The sequence below is a fragment of the Cornus florida genome, unplaced genomic scaffold (genome assembly GCF_030987335.1).
Source record: "Cornus florida cultivar Cherokee Brave unplaced genomic scaffold, ASM3098733v1 CherokeeBrave_3.0.0_Hap2_Chr03, whole genome shotgun sequence".
NCBI lineage: Eukaryota > Viridiplantae > Streptophyta > Magnoliopsida > Cornales > Cornaceae > Cornus > Cornus florida.
Window position 1 is genome coordinate 26232761 of NW_026775573.1, and position 21540 is coordinate 26254300.

Here is a 21540-nt window from a genome sequence, read left to right on the forward strand (position 1 = left end):
GATGTATGATTTAATATGTTGATATATATTGATACATAATGATGTATGAATAATTGTGAATGAATGATGATGTATGGTTGGGCCATGGATGAAGCTTATAGGTTAAATTAATGTAATTTTATTTTTGGATGAATGTAATTAAGGCTTTGATTTAGCCATTTGAAAGTTCAATGATGTAATTTAATTTTTTTCCATTGTATTTCAAATTGTAAATATTTTTAAAACCATGTAATCTTCGTCAAAGGATGCTATGAAGCTTCAAGAAGGTCCAAAAGGGTTAAATTATGCTTCAGTAATTTTCTGGAATTTTTCCAAATTTTTTGGAATTTTTCTGGAATTTTTTGAGACTTTATTTAATTTTCTGGGAATTTTTCTGATTTAGCGTTTTTCCGGTGGCCGGAGCATCGCCGGCGGCGAAAAGAGGCGTCGGAGAAGGCTGGGATCAGATGTGGTGCAGGTGGGGTGAGCCTGGCGCGTGAGGAACACGCGCCCACGCGCCCCAGGCGCGTGCCAGCGCATGGGGGCGCGTGCCTTCACCTGCAGCATGCCCCAGGCGCGTGTAAGCGCGTGTGGGGCCCTCCAGGCACATTCCAAGCGGTGTTTTGCTTCTCCCGGTGCGTACCAGCCTTATGTGGGTGTTTGCAAGCCGATGGATGATCCTCGCGCAATACCTAGAGTGGTTAAATGTTAAAAGCTGATTCCATTGGCCATTTTATTTGCTTTATCTGTCATTTATTTATTTATGCGATGTATGAAATGCATGGAATATATAATTGTTAATTAATTATTATTCATGCATTGTATCCATGATATTTATTTAAATGGCTTGATTTATATTAATTAAGTTATGAAAATTAATTGGATCTGATTACTAATTAATTTGAGGGCACTTATTGGGAAACGCAAAATTATTTTTTGTAAATTATTTTTAAAGTGTGCCTCAAATTAAATATTAGTGAATCATTTAAGTCCAAATATTTTCTAAATTTAATTGGATTAAAATCAAGACGTTTTGCATACATTATATCATGTAAATGAATAAATTCAAAACCCTAATTATGAATGATTAAAAATTGAGTGGGAGCGGGGATTTTTATACATTACCCCATGGCCTTCGTTATTAACACCATTGTAATTAGGTCTTCAAAAATAAGGCCCCACGCATGATTTGAAGAGTCTTAATATTACAAGAATGGTTATCTCATAAAAATAATAATATTAAATGTTCATTGTAATTAGATCTTTAAAAATAAGGCCCTACGCATGATTTAAAGAGTCTAGATTATAATGACAAGATATTTAATGTTTTATTTTTCATTAGAGCTTCAATAACGTTATACACTCAATCTAAAATCAATAGTGTTAGCTCCCCAACGGAGTGGTCTACACTAGGTGATTTTAGAAAGGCTAAACATAATCGGGAATCATTTCATATAGATAGACAAGGCATTGTCTTAAGAGATATGGAGATGATGGGATTTGCCCGCCAATAGCAATAATGAACTTCGCCAACCGAATAAGTTATTGGTGTATTGGTTATCCGATTTTTCATGCAGTGGTTAAGGGACCCACATACTATTTTAATGGAAGTGCTCACCTAATAGTAGATGAATCTCAACAATAGTAATAATGAACTCCTCCAACATGATAAGTTATTGACATATTGATTGGTTGATTTATTTTGCTACAGAGTTGAGGGACCCGCATTAATTAAAAGGGATTGTTCACCAATAATGATAATGATCTATTGTTCAATTGAGATTTATTATATTATGTGGTTAACAAACTCATTGTAATTTTAAATATGCATGACAGTATTAATAATTCACCTTGCATATTGTATGAATGTATTTATATTCAGATTAATTATGTCTAATCCAGTTTATCTGCTTGCTTACATATTCAATGTAACTGGATCTCATTAATAATGACTGAAAAATGAACTTAGATATTTTATTCACAACGTGGTGGTACAAATGTATTTACTACTCCTAAAACCTAATCCTTTTACTTTAAGATACCCAAGAGAACATTAATGCTTTGAATAAGTGAAATAAGGCAAATGAGATGAATTGGTGCAATATTCTAGAGTTTACCTCGAATACGCTCCAAAGCTAACATTTACATTATTTTATTTTCTTCAAGGATCATGTTAAATGTCAATAAAATGTTTTGGTGAGATTAGATAGAGAGTATGCTAAAGTACTATATCAGACTTGAATAGCATCAAGATAGCCTAAGGAACTCCAGTATGAAATCGAATTTTGGAAAATGATTGTTTATTATTTAAAATTAGCTGGAGATCAATAGGGCTGACTTGGGTGGTAAGTTTCAAGTTGACATGATTATTGCCTTGTTACCAAACTCATTCGACTCTGTTAGAGTGAACTAAATAAGGAATCAGTTTGAGTTCACACTCGCTGATATTCTTATAGAATTGGTAACAGATGAAAGGATAATCAAGAGTATGGGCGTTCCTATCAATCTAACCTAGTCTATACCATCTTCTTCTAGGCCCAAGTGGACGAGCAAAGCAAAGAAAAAGGATGATAATAGGACTAGACTAGCACAAAACATGGGTATTTAAAAAGGTTAAAGGGAATAAGGCAGTGTATGTTGAGGGCGAAAAAAACTGTTTCTTTTGTCGCTAACTAAAACACTAAAAGACGAACTGTTTAAAGCAATGACGTGGCATAGGAAAATATATATTTAATCATTGAGCCATGTTATGTGGTTGTGTCTATTAATTCCTGATGGATAGATTCTGGAGCCACTAAACATGTTTGCAATTTATTGTAAGGATTTCAGGATTCCAGAAGCCTCGATGATATGGAATATATTTGTACTTAACCTGATGTCAAGGTTGTAGCTAAGTCAGTGGGAGTATTACATCTGAAAATAGAGAGTATGAGGATATTAGTATTAGAGAACTATTTTTATGCACAGAAGTTAGACGCTATCTTATTCTTGTTTCACTTGTGGTTTATAAAAACTGTGTTGTTATTTTGTAAAACTGGTTTTATAAAATTGAATAGATATGCGATTACTTCTGGTGTATTGAAAGATGGTTAATATACTATAATCACAAACTCTTAAGATTTACAGGATGTAGAAACTAATGTTGCATCCTCTAGATTGAATGTTAAGAGAAAATTTGTTATTCCTGACTCATTGTATTTTTAATGTCTATTTTTGGGTTGTTATCAATCAAAATAAGATTCAAAGATTGGTCAAAGAAGGTTAATTACCTAGTGAGGCAGGGGAGCCTAAACCAAACTTGTGAACCCTGTTTTGAAGGATAGATAACTCTTAGGGCTTAATCAGCCAGATAAAATAGACATAAAGGACAATTGGAGTCGGTACACACTGACACGTGTGGTCTTATGAACATCCAAGCAAGATTACTCACGTTTTGGATAAGTTTATCTGATGCAACACAAGTCTTAAACTCTTGGTATTTTCTGAGTAGGTTAAGACTGATGTGGAACACATATTAGGTAAACTTGTCAAGACACTTCGATCTGATCGAGGATATGAGTATTTCTTGGGATAGTGCAAAGACTATATGGTCAATGAGGGTATTATGTACCAGTTTTCCGCAATTGACGCTAAATGTATTTAGGTGTTAAATAGGAATAACAGAATTCCACTTAACATGGGTAGATCTATGATCAGTTATGCTACATTATCTCTTTCATTTAAGAGTTTAGCGTTAATGACATCGATGCGCATTATGAACTGCATTCCATCTTAGTCTGTCTCAAGGATACCGTTGAGCTGTGTTTTTTACTTAATTTTAGTTTGAATCATATGCACATATGGGGTAGTCTTGCACATGTGCGCTTGATATGGACAAGTAAGTTGGAAGCAGATCATAGGCATGCTAGATTTGATAGCTACTCTAAATGTCACTAGGATGGATTATTTTATGATCTCAAAGATAAAAGTTAATTGTTTTCACTCACTGTTTATCTATAGGAGAATCATATTATGAATCACATACCTAGTAGCATAATGTTAGAGAATTTGGTATGAGTACCAGATGTACCACATGTGAACACACTTATTATAGAGATTGAGACTAATATATGAATTCCCTATTGATGCGTTAGCATCATCTACTACACAGATTCTTGCATCGGTACATTGATGTAGTGGGAGGATTATCATCCAATTCGACAGAATCATGTTTTTAGGTGAGACCATTATGGACATCCCTGTTAAACATGAGTTGGACCCAGTAAGCTACACGGAAGCGTGAACCGATGTGGATACAGATTGTTTTGGTAAGTTACTATGAAATCAGAGTTGGAATCGATGTATTCTAATAAATTTTGGGATCTTGTAGAACTTTCTAGTAGGGTGATTCCTATGGAAGGCAAGTTAATCTACAAAAAGATACCAGAAGATTTCTTAGTGAATAAATCATGAGTGTGCAAGGGAATGTCATTATTTTTCTAATTCTATATATATTGATGACATCCTACTCATTTAGAATGATGTGGAAGTTGTGTCATCAATAAAAAGGTAGTTGTTCAATTACTTTTAAATGAAAGATTTTTAAAATGTAAGCTATATTCCTAGGATCAAGCTTTGGCAAGATCAGGTTAAAAGAAAAATAGGCTTATCTTAATAATCCTACATTGATAAAGTTTTGACCAGGTTTGGTATGCATAACTCAAAGAATGAGTTCTTGCTTTATTGATATGGATGGCTCTCTCTAGTAAGTAGTTTTTCAAGACTATCAAATGAGATTGAACAAATGAGACTGGAACAATATGTTTCGGCATATGAGAGTCTCATATATGCCATGGTCTATACCAAACAGGACATCCGCTACATAGTAGGGATAGTCAGTAGTAATCAGTCCAATACTGGACTTGACAACTGGTCTATTGTGAAAAATATCATTAAATACCTAAGGAGAACCAATGATATCATATTCATTTATGGATGTGATGATATGGTCCTAGTCAGGTATGCTAGTTCTGATTTTCAATCAGAAGTAGATACTATGAGGTTCATGACTCAGTGTAAGTTCACTTAATGGAAGGGAGATCAGTTGGTAGATTGTTAAGCAGATTTCAACTGCTGACTCAAACCTGTAGGTGGAATATATTGCAGCCTTAAAGGCGGCAAAGGAAACCTATTAGTTTGATCTCACTGATTTAGAGGTTGTGGAGCATACTAGCCTGCCTATCGAGCTATATTGCGACAATAGTGCAGAAGTAGTCCAAACCAATGACCCAAGGTTCCATAGATGAACAAAATACACTGATAGGAAGTATCATATTCTACATGATATTATCCGGCAAGAAAATGTACTTGTAGCTAGAACATTGCATTGGAACACAACTTTGTTGATCCATTATCAAAGGTGTCATTGATCAATAATTTTGATCATCATCTGGATAACATTGGAGTTAGTTGCAATTTGAATTGGCTATGAGGGCAAGTGGGAGCTGTTGGGATTTATATGCCCTGGCATAGCAAATTCCTGTTTGGATTAATTGACATATGTTCCTGACGTCTCTAAAATATTTATGTTTTATACAATTGGTGAATTCAATGTATTATATTTCGATTCACTATGAAATTGATAGTGTTCATGTAATTACAAGAAATATTTATATATATGTATGTGATGGCAATCAATGCATGATATATAAATAGTAATTATAAATTGTTCATAGTCGGTAATTATGGATGGACTCATAATTAATTAAGACTTGAACTGGATCCGCGTTAGGTTGAGATATATTGCGAGAGCTGTCGTATGCAATTACTCCCTATCACCGTCATGGTATTTGACTCTTAAGCATGAGAAAAGTATAGACTCTTTTATTAATTAATAATTACTTTGATTTGTTCGGCGGATTCTTTGGGATCTTTAGACTGACACTTCGAGTAGTTATGTAATTAATAGTTAGAGGGTTATATTTTCAATATTTGCATCATTGCTACTTGTATTTATTTTGTATTGATTATGGTTGATCACAAAGTAAATTCGAAGGCCTTCGTATGATTTTAGACAAAATGATTTATTATATATTTATTTATTAAATTATTATTTTTGTCGAATAAATGTTTTATTGTGATCGAGCCAGAAATAATCAAAGGTACCAAAATAAATATATTAATTAAGTAGTCGGATTGATGGCATTATTTATCCGATAACTAATTATGCATAGAGGGGTCAACGTGCAACATTGACTTAAAGGTTATTTATTATTTAATTGGAGTTCAATTAACTTCTTTTAGTGGAGTTGAAATTAATTTATGAATTAATTTAATTGGGTCCATAGACCGGGCCAATCATTAATTCATTGTAGCCAATAAAATAATAGGCCCAATAGATTCTCACTCATAGCCCAACTTGATATTGGAATCATATTAGATTTGAGACATGTGAATTAGAGATTGAGAAGGATTAGTTGTTTCCTTTTCTTTACCTTTATGTTGCCTATAAATATACATGGTCTATGTATATTTTAGGGGTGATTTTGATGAGAAGAAAATAGGAATAACTTTTCTCTCTCTAGAAAATTAGGGTTTATGTTCTCATCTAATGGAGGCTCCCACAAGCCTAGTTTTGCAAGGTCATTCATGGAGGCTTATGAGCGATTCCTAAAGGCAAGACCATTACCAAGAAGATGGAGATCCATGGAAAAGATGTCTAGCAAAAGGGATCTACAATAAGTGAGAATATTCACTTTAGAGGAGAGATCTGAGATTTACTCAAACCTTGATGTAAGTATTCAATCTTTTAATTGAATGATACATCATATTTTATTTTTGCATAAAACTTGTCTCTATGTAATGAATCAAGATCTATGAATGAAAATCCCTCGAAAAGTTTTAAAAACTTGCACGTTTCCCAACACCCCCACCACGAGTCAAAATTATAGATGAGGGCAATTTGCACAAATTTTCAAATGTTGAGAATTTATATACACATTGCGGGCGTATTTTTTGCACATTTATAGTGTATAACAAGTTTTCTTTTTGCACTTTACCCTACATAAAATGGCTCCAATATTTCTAATTTAGAAAATTTCTTCTGCTATGCTTGACAGCACCGACGCCTTGGATCTAAGATTGAAGAAAATTTGGTATAAAATTAAAACTAAAACTTCCTCAAATCCCAATCCAAGGCACCGATTCACTGCTTCCAAATATAACATTCCTGTAATTTACATTCCATAGTAGCTACATTGAATTGACACTTTTAAGATTCCGAGATTTCTTCTCCTATGTCCAGTTTTTCCAATTACCAGCCTCGTCGCCGCACGATGTGCTTGTCGTATGGTCTTAGACTCATACATAAGCCTCTTACAGAACCTCGTTCCTAGATTCCATTGCTATAGATTAAACAAAGATTACACATAATATGAAAATTGTTTGATTGATCAGTTTACCTTTTTTTTAGTACCTTCACAACATGGCTGCTTGTGTGCTTTCCTCCACCAGAATTGCCACTAGAAATGAAGAACCGAGCAGAGCTCAAGACCAAGCTTCAACATGATACTCCCCGGCCCTTTCCAGCACCCTTAGCCACGTCACAGCAGCTTCCCTCGGAACCCCACTCTCTTTAGATATAATTTCCTCAAAGGCTGACAATACGTCTGAGGGCATTTTAGTTGAAGAACCTGCAACATATACAGCAGCCCTATCACTCAGCGTACCCCAAACCTTCTTGCTATGTTCTCTCATCTTATGTTGTACATAGACCTTCTGCGGCTGGTCCCTGGAGAAAGCAACATAAAAGCCTCCACCTTTATGTTCTGAGAGTACCCCTCCATTGTGCGCATGGGACAACCAAAAATCTCTGTATAAGAAGTTGTTTTCCTCATTTCGGCAACCAAAGAAGAAAAGAACTGGAGCAGTTGAACAAGTTATACTTTAAAGGGCTCTTTCCTCCACAAATCCGCGAAAAGGTGCACAACCGGTTCCAGGTCCAATAAGAATGAGGGGGAGAGACGGTGGTGGGATATGAAGGGAACCTTTGCAAAACCATGCTGGTATATTAACTCCTGCCAAATACGAATGAATAGTAAGCACATTGCAGGAGGTGATGAAGATAGTTGCTTCATGGATATTAACTTTGAAATAAAACCACCTATTGGCTAGTGGTCTAGCGGTATCAGGCTCTTACTTCCCAAAGGGTGGTCAAGGGTTCAAGTCTCAGTGGAGGCATGTGTATGTGAATACCAACTAAGGTAAAAATAAAAATAAAAATAAAAAATAAAAAAAAAATCTTTGAAATCAACCTATACTTTGCTTGGGATCGAGTCCAGCTAGCCATGCTGAGCAAAGACCAGTTCGCTTCCTCTTAAAAGGTGTTGTCAATGACACAACGTCTACAGTTTAGTGTACTTGATTGGGGTGAGTAGAATGAGAAGAAGAAATGGAGAATGCCCTTGTTTTTAATGGAGGGACCAGCTGCACCAGCCATTCAAATGGCATTTGCACGGAAGGGAAATCCTCCAGAACCTACAGTAGAAAGAATATTAATTCATTATAGGATAAGAGAACCTTCATGCGCGCAAGTAAAAGAAATATGAGAAATTTTAGAAATATTGATATCACTCAGCTTAATGTAATAAACTAGCACCGAACGTGCAAGCATTTTTCTTTAGCACCTATGGAACTGCATTAATGAATCAGTAAAATAGACATGCACCAGTTTCTATTCATACAAGGTAATAACATAACGATTACACAATTAATCATGTAGAAGCAAAGCACCAAGTAGTTCATGTTTATGTAGAGTGACCCAGAGCGTCCATTGAACCAGAATGGATCAAGGGCCAATGGTTCAACCGCTGGGGAAAAAGGGAATTGAACCATAACAAGATAGTTATGCATAACTTCAATAAATAATGAATGAATTAGAAAAGAATTACTTACAGAAATAGGAAAAAGGAAGGGCAAATTTTACAAGTTTGGACGTTTTTCTAGCAGGCTCTAGACATTTTTACAACTAAAAAGATATTTAAGAACACACCAGATACTGTTAAAAGCTTGTCAACAAGGCTCATCTACTCATTACTAGCATTCTTTGATCAAATACTAACACCATCTGAATAAAAAGATTAATTAATATAAATAAACTTTGTGATGAAGAAGAGCAATCATTTCACTCCTGCTTCGGATATTGATGAAGAGTCAGGTGATATATTCCTTTAGGCTTCAAAGGATTATCAATGACATTCTAGTCGTAATTATTTTTCTATATAATAATAACTTGGTTTAGCAGAATAGTTGCAAGGCACACTAATCAAGTATGACTCTCGTTATATCTGACATTATAATGTTGCCTAAGGGCGGCCTACGTCTTTGGATGTAGATGATGCTGCACAGACCGATATAATATAAATCATATAATGAAGTACTACATTAGTAGTTGTATTATATACAAATCATATAATGAAGTACTATATTAGAATTTTTTTTTTTTTTTTTTTTTTTTTTTTTGCTGGATTTAGGGAAAAAAATCCATATCTGCTGAGTGCTTGAAGCACTCGTATTACTATTGTTAATATATTAAGATCTTCCATTCTATTATCTGGCTTATGTTCTTTATATTTTAAGTGATCACACACTTAACTTCCATGAATAATCAGAAAGCACAAGTAGATATGTCTCCAATGAGGCACAAAGCAAAAGACACAACAACTATAGTCCAAATAATTTTATCACCTCCAAAACAGTTCTTCGTTCCTTCTGGTTGTATTGGTATAAATCATCTCTTCCTTCAGGAGAGGTAAAATATTGAAGCCTTTCCTTTTCATGTTCAGCACTGGCAAAAAAACTCATGACCTGGAAGAATCATTATACAGAATGGCTCATCAATTATAAGCCTTCTAGCATCATCAGTCTTGAAACAAAAGCAGGACAGTAACAATTCGGATAGCATGGAGCACTAACACATGTAGGAATGGAATGTATATTTCCTTTATTTTTATGTCAGACAAGTGAAATTTATTAAGGAAATATATAAAATAGATTTTTTTTTTTTTTTTTTTTCAGAAATCAAGTATTCATTATCACCAAAACTTGCATTGTTACAGTTTTACCCAGCTCTGAGACCATGTTCATCAAATCGAGCAACATATGTATAGAGGAAACATCATGTGATAAGAGATATAGTTCAAGCTGCAATTTGATGGGTTATGAAAGCTGCACAGCACAACCAGAACCCAAACTCGACCAGTTGACAGTGCTTGCGTTCAACGATTTAAACTTCAATGCGAGCTTGGGTTGGGACCTTAACCTGAATATTTATCTATTTTGTAGCAAATATATGCCAGCATATGTAAGACATTAATGGAATCCCACCAATATTTATCTATTTTGTAGCAAAAATATGCCTGCATATGTAAGACATTAATGGAATCCCGCCAAATCTGTTTATACCACTAACATCTTAGTGATATGAGGTTTAGAAATGCTCTGTGAAATTGTAGTTCTACTAAAATTATTCTACTAATGCAAAAAATCATTTTCTTTTAATACTTTAAATTATTTTTCATTATTAGAAGTTAATTCAGCGTGGTCTGCTTTAGTCTTTGTTTTAGCCTTCTAGGGTTTGTCCAATCAATGGAAAAAATGTGATAAAAGGCATTTAAAACTGCAAAGTAAGCAAAATATACATTAGCAAAAAAAGCAAGTAGCGCCACTCAGCCTAGACTATTCCGGAGTAACGAGCACCAATTGAGGTGCCTCTGAGCTAGGTAACTTTGGGCTGGATTTGTGTACGCATTTTATTCAACCCACTGGTTGAGCACGTGGGTCATTCATAGCCCAATCTACTCAAGTTGCAGCTCTAGTTATAGTCCAGTAACACAGGTAAAACAATTGTGCATTTGCTACCAGACGTTCAGGTATTCCTATAATCTGGTAAGAAAAATAGTGGCTTCTTCAAGTATTCATACTTTTAATAGTAAATTATACTTCTGTTGTGTCATATAACATTAAACTTAGAAATAAATAAATAAAAGTTAGATCACTTTCCTATGATAAGTAGGACAGACATCCCAACTTAGAATCCACCCCCACGCCGCACCCCCCCGGAAAATAAATAAATAAATAAATAAATAATAATATATAATAAAAAAAAAAATGGAAAAACATTATTAAAAAGAAAATGGGAAGGGATGAGGTAGACAATAGATCACCAGACTAGGACAGTAGCTTAGAATTGGTGTGCAGGACACACGGGCAAAACTGCTGTTGGACCAAGGGGGACTATGCCCAAACCTGCCCCACCCCCACCCCCAATAAAATAAAGCTAAAAAAAAAAAAGGGACCTTATCTGTGATATCGCTGGTTCACCAAAAAGAAAAAATATTATTAAAAAGAAAACGGAAAGGGTTGAGGTAGACAATAGATCACCGGTACTAAAATAAGTCAACCAGAGCCAGACTGCAATAGAAGAATCAGCTTAGTCACACAACTCCACATCACATCAATTGTTGAAAGATTGAAGTATATTATATTTTTTTTTTCCTTCCTTCTCTCTCTACCGGTCTCGAAACCTTAACCCAAAGCTTGGGAGTTAAGACCCAAATTCACTAGGACAAAGGCAGACCAATAGTATATTAACAATTTTGTTGAGTGCATAAAAGCAACTTTTGACCTAGAAAGCACGGAACTCCTCTAAGGGGTGCCATAGTGGTCTGGACATGGCTAAGGAGTGTCCTAGAGAGTGTATCATTTAATTTTATTTTATTTTGGACTGGCAACGACACTTTCGAGACGCAGCGGGGCAGTTTTGCAATTTTTTATTTTAAAAAATGGAGTTCCAATGCAATTTTATAACATATTAAGGGTTAACAGAAAACTAATAACAGTTTTTTAAATAAGAAAACAGATTCCCAGTACCCTAGTTTATGAACAAATTAGTTATTACATTCATGGTATTGAGGATAAAATAAGTATGAAGTAAAACTCATTATTTAATAAACAAAATAGTATGTATATGTTTATATTATTGTCATATTCTGGCCGTTTGTGTGTCCTATTTTTTAGATTTGTCTTACCGTCATATAGAGTCGTACCCGTATCCCATGTCCATATCCGTACTTAGCCATAGACCGAGTGTGTAGTTCAACAAAACAAGGTTAACCAAATTCTCGAGGGTTGAGAACACATTTCACATATTAGAATTCCAAAGACATCAGCAGTTTATAAGTAAAGTTTTCCAACCATCTTGTCCATGCACAAAACCCAGCACGCCAAGATGGATTACCATAAAATTTAAACAAGTTACTGATTAACAAGATTTATAACCGATATATCAATGCCAAGTTCAAGAAGGTTATGAGTACTCCCATGTCAGTATCATGTGTTTCCTTTTCCAATTGATGTATGGACACTACAATCCATCTAAAACCCACTTACTTGATAAACAAAATAAATCAGTGCTCAAATGTTATGACAAGCAAAACAAAGGAATCAAAACATGTCAAATGACAAAAGCTAAATAATTCGCTTCAGATATGTCACAACAGAGAAACCAAACAAAATAAAATATTAGGGTTCCCTACCTCAAAGAAATAGCGTCTCGGGGAAGCTGATGCAACATCCATTGTCAGTTCCACGAAAGTTTTTAATTTAATGGGGACTTTTGAATCGACATGGTGACTCTCTGTACCCCTAGGATGAACCTGAAATAAATATATATAATAAAAAGAAATATATTTTCCATCAGTGATGACAATAATTAAAAATTAAACTGCAGCTATGATTTGAACATGATATTAGCACCATTTTAGTGTAAGCAGTAAAAACAACATACACAATCTAAATAACTATTACGATGCACAAAAATACAGATGTTAGCATAGGGGTTGCACCAATTTTAGGGATAAATCACCTAATGAGACAGAAAAGAGGCATCATAAAAGCATTAGTGTCATTTTATTAAAGTCAACAGCCCAACTATTTAGGGTTAGTTCCATTTTTTTCCCTTTTTTTTTTAAATTTTTGACAGTCCACTTTACACAAGGTCATGTTTTCTAAGACAATATGTCTACTCTGAATTCTGACCACCTCTGGAGCTGACTTTTAAGCCTTCCTAAGGGACATTACCCAGTTCTGGTCCAGCATTTGGTATTTGGTATTTTAAGCCTTCCTATAGTGGGAGGACTCGAAACTGACCTAACATTTGGTATTTCACAAAGTGGCTGCTCCAAGATTCAATCACGCATCAATGGCACTAATGCTAAAGTGATTAACCGCTGAACCAGGAAACGGCACTCACTTCTAAGCCTTCCTAATGTCCTCAAAAGACCTTTATCTAGGCAGCATATCAGTCCAATCTTATTGGTGCAGTAATTGACATTTATTACACATAATCAAACCATCTCAGTAATTTCACAGCACATAAGTATGCTGAAAGATATCCACGAGTTTCTATACTAGTTGTACAACATCTAATCAATGCTAACCCTCACAAAGACGCATTTATACAATGTAAATACCTATTTGGGGATAAATCAAGTATCATTCAATGAAAGACGCATCATTCAATGAAATGATGGAAGACAAATACATACTGTGATGTATGAATCAGGGTTCAAATTGCAATGCTGCTTGAAAGCATCAACTGCGGAAGGACTTTGACCAGGAAGAACCTCAAGACTATTGCCAACTTCATATTCAATAACCTGAAAAAGATAGATTGTGACACAGCAAATTCAGAATGAGTAAGTGAAGTGATTACATTCATGGTATGGTAGACTAGATCTCGTGATGAAGACAATAATTTTAGACTTACTGATGAGAGAGCTTCAAATTCAAAGTGGCGCACATCTTTCCCACAACCTGCTCTAGTTAATGGATAATTCTTGACCTACATCAGTGAGTTTGAATGAATTACAGATGAAAGTGCTTCAAATTCAAAGTAGTGCACATATTAGAACTTCAGGTATTAACAAACAGTTATGTAACACATTGCACTGCCATCGTATTGACTGATACAACAATATATTTGGCAAATACTGTAGTGGGAATGATTTCACTACCATTTATAAAAAGCAATCAGGACTATTCTTGTCACGAGAGATTTTTCCAGGGTACATTGAGCGAGCTCTCTCAATTTGCATCTGAATAGACTTCAAATCTGGGACAACCACAAGAAACATTTTTTCATAAACAAATCAGTATCTGAAGATTCCTGCTTCACAAACTAACATTGGCTTAATAACACAATAAGCTGAACTGCAATATAACTGAATTATAACTTAATGGAAGTTTCGTTCAATGTTGAATACACACAATCTGGACTGTGTGTGCCGTAGTGGCCGAACCACGCATATCCTTGTGTTGTTTCATTCTTAATTTCTCACTTCAATATTTTATTTAACAAAATGGTATCAGATCAGGTTAATCATACCCTACTCTAGACTCGCTCGGCACTTCCATATATCGCTTGAATTTTCTGATCAGATTTACTCATCTCGGATCTTCGGATCAACTCATCTCGGATCTCTTAATCAACTTGTCTCGGTCTCCGGATCTACTCGTCTCAGACTCTCGACAACTTCGTATTTAGTTTCAAGTTTATCACTTGTATTCTTTCACCTACAAATAGAAGTGGCCATTATAAACAAAATTAAGAGAGAATATATAATAAAAGGGATGTAGCCCTTTGGGCTTTGTGTACCATGGATGTAGGCCGTAGTGGCCGCACCATGGTATATCCTTGTGTTGTTTCATTCTTAATTTCTCTCTTCAATATTTTATTTTTTTATCAACACAAAAGTTTGTAAATTTGATGAGAAGTGGCTGTAACTAGATCTCTTTATCTACGTTTTGTCGACCAGTACAACTATTTAAGTTTCAATTGATTGAAAGACTTCTGGAGTTAAAATTTTCAGATTGTACTTCTAAGGAAAATTACCATCCAAAAGTTCTCCAAAGCTGATAGGCTTCTGGAGTTAAAAATGTCAGATTGTAATTAAATTCTCTTTATCTGTGTTTTTTGTTCGACCAGTACAACCATTTAAGTTTCAATTGATTGAAAAGCTTCTGGAGTTAAAAATGCCAGATTGTACTTCCAAGGAAAATTACCATCCGAAAGTTCTCCAAAGCTGAAGGTTTATTGTTTCGTATAAATTGAATGGAAATTTGGGGCTATACATTCGCCATGCATGTTCACCAAATGGCCTAATTAGTAAATGCAGAAAAGATATTTTACATGTGTAGGTGTAGTCATCAGTGTTTACCATGTTCACCTCAACTCATGCCAAGTTGCAAAATCCATTGTCTGGATGTGGATGTTCCTTGAGCAATCCAAGGCAAAGGGTATACCATGGCTCCTCAAGGATCAAGAAGACATGTCATAGGCCATTTGGAAAAAGGGAACCCAATGTTCTCGATAAGTGAGCTCTTCTGCATGGTCTAACAAAGGGTGATAGATTGGATTTTGATAAGATCCATAGTTCTAATCACTGGAGTTTTGAGTAAAGCATGGCTTTGAAGACATGAATTCTGGTCTTTCAGAAACTAAGATTCAAAAAATGAAAGATGTCGTATTGAAATAAGATGCTACGATGTTGTAGTTTCCAATGGCTGGATATGATGCCTTAGTTTATGATAAATTCTTGTCGTATCATTGCATTGTTTCTCTCACACATATTTTCCTCCCTATGAAGTCTTTATCTCATATTTTTATTTCTAACAAAAAGAGCCATAACCATAATCTACCAAGAGGAATACAAAAACTAAACCAAGGAAAATATTTTTGCAGGTCTATCATTCACAATACTGAAAATGGGGAGATTACGGAGTATCCAAAATTTTCCAAACTTTCAAATTTCTCCTGAATGTTGGGACCACAATCTTATGGCATACAGTGAGCCAAGAAGTTATGCAAATTCATTATTTTACAGGTGGAGCACAAAAAAGTGCCTTTCTTTTGAGATATTTATTTTAGTGAATCACTTTTCACCAAAACTTGTGAATAAGCAACAAGGAATGATGATAATATGGAACTTTACATTAAGGTAAAAGTTAACTTATCAAGTTTAGATGTCTAAACAACTAATTTACCTGTGTTAGCTGAAAATTGTGACCGAACCTTGTCGACGTCATGATATGTGATTTGAATTTTGGGTTGATCCATTAATTTCACATCTGGAATCAAAACATCTGGACCTTTCGGTAAGAATAAGGGATTCTTCTGATGCAACATTTTCCACAAGGAGGACATCCAAGGATCTAGAGCACCTTCATACCTGGGTATGGAAACTAATGCTTCTGTCAATTTAATGCAATTTCAATTAACGATAGAAAAAGACCAAACTCAGTTAAACTAAATAAAACAAAATTTTCATAATAAAAAGGCAAATAAAAGCTTCTATAACAATTACAAACAAATAAAAATAATAATAATCAAATGACTAAATACACACGGGAACATGTCAAAAAAGTCAGCAAGTGAAAGAAGAACTCCAACTAAAGAAGCCCAACATTGGTTCAAGATGGATTCAATGTTAATCCAAGCCACTGCAAACAATAAAAGAAAAGTCTAAAGATTACAGTGATGGACAACAAATCAAAAGGCAACTATCTGCCTGCCACGGCAACAAATCAAAAAGCATCTTGTACTAAATTGATGCAACCTCCAATTTCTAAAGAAAGCATTTTCTGTTTATGCTTCCTCTTCACTTATTGACCTCAACATTTTTATATAACTCATTTCATGGTTGTGCTTTTTCTAAAACCAGAATCCTAACCCAATAAACCATATATCATGACCACCCATAGAATATATATTCCCTCTACTTGAATAGTGTGTGAACCCACAACACTTTCGGGAAGCACTTCTCACCTCACCCAACCTGTTCTGGTTCTATGGATTCCATCCCTTTTAGTCCGCCCTTCCTTAATAATGGTAAATTGAAAATCATTAGTCTCTTTATTTATACGTAAACAGGAAATTATTCTACCAATGGGAAAATTAGCAATAAATTATCTTCAGTGTTACAAAGTATAAATAAATACCATGCACTGAAAACAAAAACAAAAGGCAAAGATAGTAAAATAAAAAAATAACTAAAATATGCTCATGTCATACAGATGTTCCAGCACCCAAGTAAAAGGGCAAAACTAGTGCACGAGGATCCCGCCATTGAGGATTCTGGGGAGGGTTAGATGTACATAGCGTCGCAGCCTTATCTCTGCATGCAGAGAGGCCGTTTCCTTCTTTCAAACCCGTGACTTCCAGGTCACGATGGAGCGACCTTACCGTTGCACCAAGGCTCGCCCTCTATTTTCAGCACCCAAGTCACCATTTTAACAAACAACGTTAGTAGAAGAACAACAATCCCTGAATATCAACTTTAATGAATAAGTTCACAGATCTTGCTCTACATAATGTAAAAGCTATGTACATCTACTTATTTATTTTGTCAGCTAAGGAGCAACATGTTTGAAATATAAATCCGGTAACAAATGAAGCCACTGGACATAAAATAGAAACCAAATTTCAACAACCATGACCTCAGATCTTCCTGACAGATCATGTAACTATTTGTTATTTCTAGTTTTTTAAAGTAAGCGATATTCATTACATTTTATTATCCATGCTTTAAGCCGTAACCATACCCTGAAGGGTGCTGATCATCCCCAAGACCTCTTTCAATTATTGCCATTGCCCCAAGATCTGAAAGTCTCTTGTCAAGCTTCTTAGCAACAAACTGTAATTGCAAAGACAAAAGTAAGTTCCAAGTGAAGTATATTGATAAATAATTATTTATTTCATCTAGAATTGCACAGTTACTGTATTGTATGAAAACTTGGCAGCATGCACAGTCACGTGGCATATATATTCAGGCACAATCAAAGAAATTTAGACATTTAACATTCAATTTGACAAACTCCTCAAATTTATATTGAATATTACTAAGACATGGAATCATCATGAACCGTCAAACGAATTAATTCACGGTGAAAGTAACAATAAGAGGAACGTGAACGAGCTGTACTTTTGATGCCAAAAACATGAGACTGGAGACCCATACAAGGTAACCACCAATTATCTACAAACAGATATAAGGCTATGACCAACGAAATCTAAATATGGCACCCTTTAAACTGTGTAACATATGATCACCAAAAAGCAACGAGCAATGAGAAACCAAATAGATAACAGACTCTTGGAGCCCCTTAAATCCTCAAGGGCTTTAAATTTAAATTATGTAAAGAACATAAGCCTACAAGACATCTACATCTACCTCCTCTTCAAGGATTCTTTTGTTTCTTTCATTCTGAGGCTCTTTTGCATCAATACAGCTTTAGTCATCCAATAGCTTGGGATATCATCCATGAGAAACAGATCCTCAATAAGGAATGACCCAGATCATGGAGCCAAATGGACGTTGTGCAAGACAAATGATGCACTCGTTTCAAATTAGCCTGGGATGGTAAACCGACTGGCAATGAGATAAACCAAACAAGGAAATTTTTCATAACCAGAAAAGTCTTTATCTACCTTCATGGCGTATATAAGTCATGGCTCATCTCCATGAGCACATTAGGTATAATATTAAGACAGGAATTTATTTATTTTTTAATTTACTTTTAGAATCTACATGATAATGGAAGACATAAAATAACCATCATCTGCAGTTGACCCCAAATAATTAACACAGGTGAAGCATCACCATATGAGTTCTCACAGAGAATTAACTTAATGGACATTTTAAATTAACTGATGGAGGACAAAAGGGGATGGAAAGAAAAGGACGGAGCTCCTTTGCATAAGCAAGGAATCTTGAAGAATGACTGGCATCGCAATCGAACTTTCTGAAGAGTACTGCTAAGAGATTTTTTAAAAAAATTGATACTGGCTCATATTCCAATGGTTCACCAAGGATGTATTGACTAGTGGTATCTCCTCCCCTTTCAAAATGAATGGTTGAGGTTCAAATCCCCATAGGCTCTGTATCCTAAACTGTCTACTTTTAAAGGAAAAGCAAAATTTATACAGAACAACAGAGTTTTGAAAAGGAGAAAGATAAAATAAAAACAAATAGGTAACCAGATTAATTCCTGGGGTTTTGAAGGAGGGGTGAGAGAGAGTGGGTGACGTTACCAAAGTATTTTCTAGCATTTCAGGGCTAGTTTCCCTAAATGAAATGAAATGAAATTTCGAATTCTTATTTGCAACTCCATTGACGACACTTTACAAACCTACAATGTGACTTTTCTAAAACATTTTAACATTGACACCCACAAACAGCAAATCAAATTATAAATACTGTTTTTCTTGATTTTTTTTTACTTGAGAATATAATATCCTAATTTTCACAATTCCATTTAGAAGTTTAAACCTATGACCAAAAACATTTAGAAAACAAAGTAGGAAGAAAAAAAAAAAAAAAAAAAAACATTTAGAAAACATATCATTATCCTACTAATGTACAAGATCCATATCGCACTTGGAGATCAACTAGTATCCAGGAAACTCCAAATTTATGGGGAAAATATAGGACAACGCATAAACAACAAATTTCCATTCCGGTGAAATAGCATTGCATCATTCTTCAGCACTTTAAAAAACCTCAATTCTGATCTTTTGCTTTTTAACTTTTAACTTCTATGAGTGACACAACTCAAGTTTTCAGTGATTTGGCATTCTATTGAGTGCCAAAACAATCAAATTATTGATAGCATGTTTTAAAAAATACATGAACCATTACAACATTGAAGAATTGTGGACTATAACCCCTTGAAACATCATGGCACTTGTGCAACATTGAGCCACCTTAATCTTTAACAGAAGTCGCGTTTGATAGATAAATTACATACTTAATAACTCCAGGATCATTAATCTAACATTACATGGTCAGTGACCACATTCTTGGGTTCCCTGATCATATGAACTAGCATCAAGAACTTTATTTGTTTGGGTTGGTGGGTGGGGAGGGGAAAAGAGAAGGACAAATAAATAAATAAACTAACAGGGCCAGTATCTTGTCAGTAAGGGACTTCTCCTAAATATTTCAGTCTCATTTTGTGAACCCTATGGCATTGTTTTCCTACGTAGAATAAAAGCCTATTTTGCCCAAACAAGATTTTTGTTGCAATTGTTACGGCAAATAAAATTGATAACCGTCAAACTGCTGCAATCAGTCTCATGATTTTGATAATTTCTGGTTTCTATAATCCATTATCTTCAAAATCAAATTTACAATAAGATCTCCTTTGAATGTGTAACAACTAGCGGAATCTATTTCACCACTTGCATTATTTAGACAACTTTATTTTAATTTTCAAAGAAGTTTCCCGGATTTAAGAATAAAAAAAAAAAAAAACAAATTCTAGACAAAGTAATTCTTGAATATTCAAACAATAAAGAAAAGGATTTTTCACTCAAGTATAAAATGGAAGACTTCCCCGAATTTAAGAATAAAAACGAATTCTAGACAAAGTATTTCTTGAATATTAAAACAATAAAGAAAAGAAGAACATAACAGCGTACAGATAAGCAAGAACAGAACAGCCTACAGATTATAAAGTATGAACTTAATAATATATTAGATGTCATAAAATGAATAAACAATAACATAACAGCCTACAGATGTCAGTAGTTTATCTAGAGAGAAAAGAAGTACCGTAATTCCTTTATTACATTATATTTCTGGTAACCAGAATCACCCAATCCAAACACAGCATAGTGAACTCCCTCCAGCCATTGTTGACTAATATTTCGTTGCAAAAGAAACCTCCAAAACACCTACAATACATAAATTAGAATCAGAAAAATCCACACGCATATATAGAATCTGTATCTATTGATATGCATTCAAAAAACAAAAAAGAAACCTTCATGGAATCAGGCGTGTCCCCTTGGCCAGTGGTGGAAACAACAAAAACCACAGTCTCCACATATGGTAATGAATTCTGAAATTGCAACAATTAACATGCTTTTATGTTCAGTCAATTACATAGATTTTTTTTTTCTCAGCAGCCAAACGGATATTGAAAAGAGAGAAATAGACAAAGAGTTTGGTTGAAACTATAAAAGAGATTGACTTAGGGGGTCAAAGTCGTCCATGGAAAGGAGAACGACGGGGCAGTCTCTGCGCTCGGCTTCGCGACCTAGGCGTTCGGATGCGTCCAACGCATTTCCGGTTTCAGAATCAGTAGCTTCGGCTGGTCTTCCATGGCTTCCATCGTTTCTGTTCTCTCATCTGAAACTTCAAGAACCAGTTTGGGAGTTTTTGTGGGTTTACGGGTTGCGATCTGGGCCAGGGTTTGGTGTAGTCAAGTCACGAAATGGGCCTGCTTTAGCTTCGTTGGGCCAAAAACTTTCTCTTACCCTAGGACCAAATTTAGGTACTCGCGGGAGCCTTGGAATTAGTACCCGAAAAATTCTAGCATGTCAGGCACTAGAGATGGTGGTGGTACTACTTCTGAAAAATTGGGCAATGACTTAACGAGGCCCAATGTCCTCAAAAAGGGGCCTTAAACATGTCTCAAGTAAACCCATGCTTTCTATTCAAGATTGTGGCAAATTTTAATGGG

General features: G+C 35.0%; 1 pseudogene; it reads right to left on the bottom strand.

Annotated features, from left to right (window-relative positions):
• Window positions 1-6936: 6936 nt before the first annotated feature.
• On the bottom strand, window positions 6937-21228 carry LOC132300011 (NADPH-dependent diflavin oxidoreductase 1-like; annotated as a pseudogene).
• Between the last annotated feature and the right edge of the window lie 312 nt (window positions 21229-21540).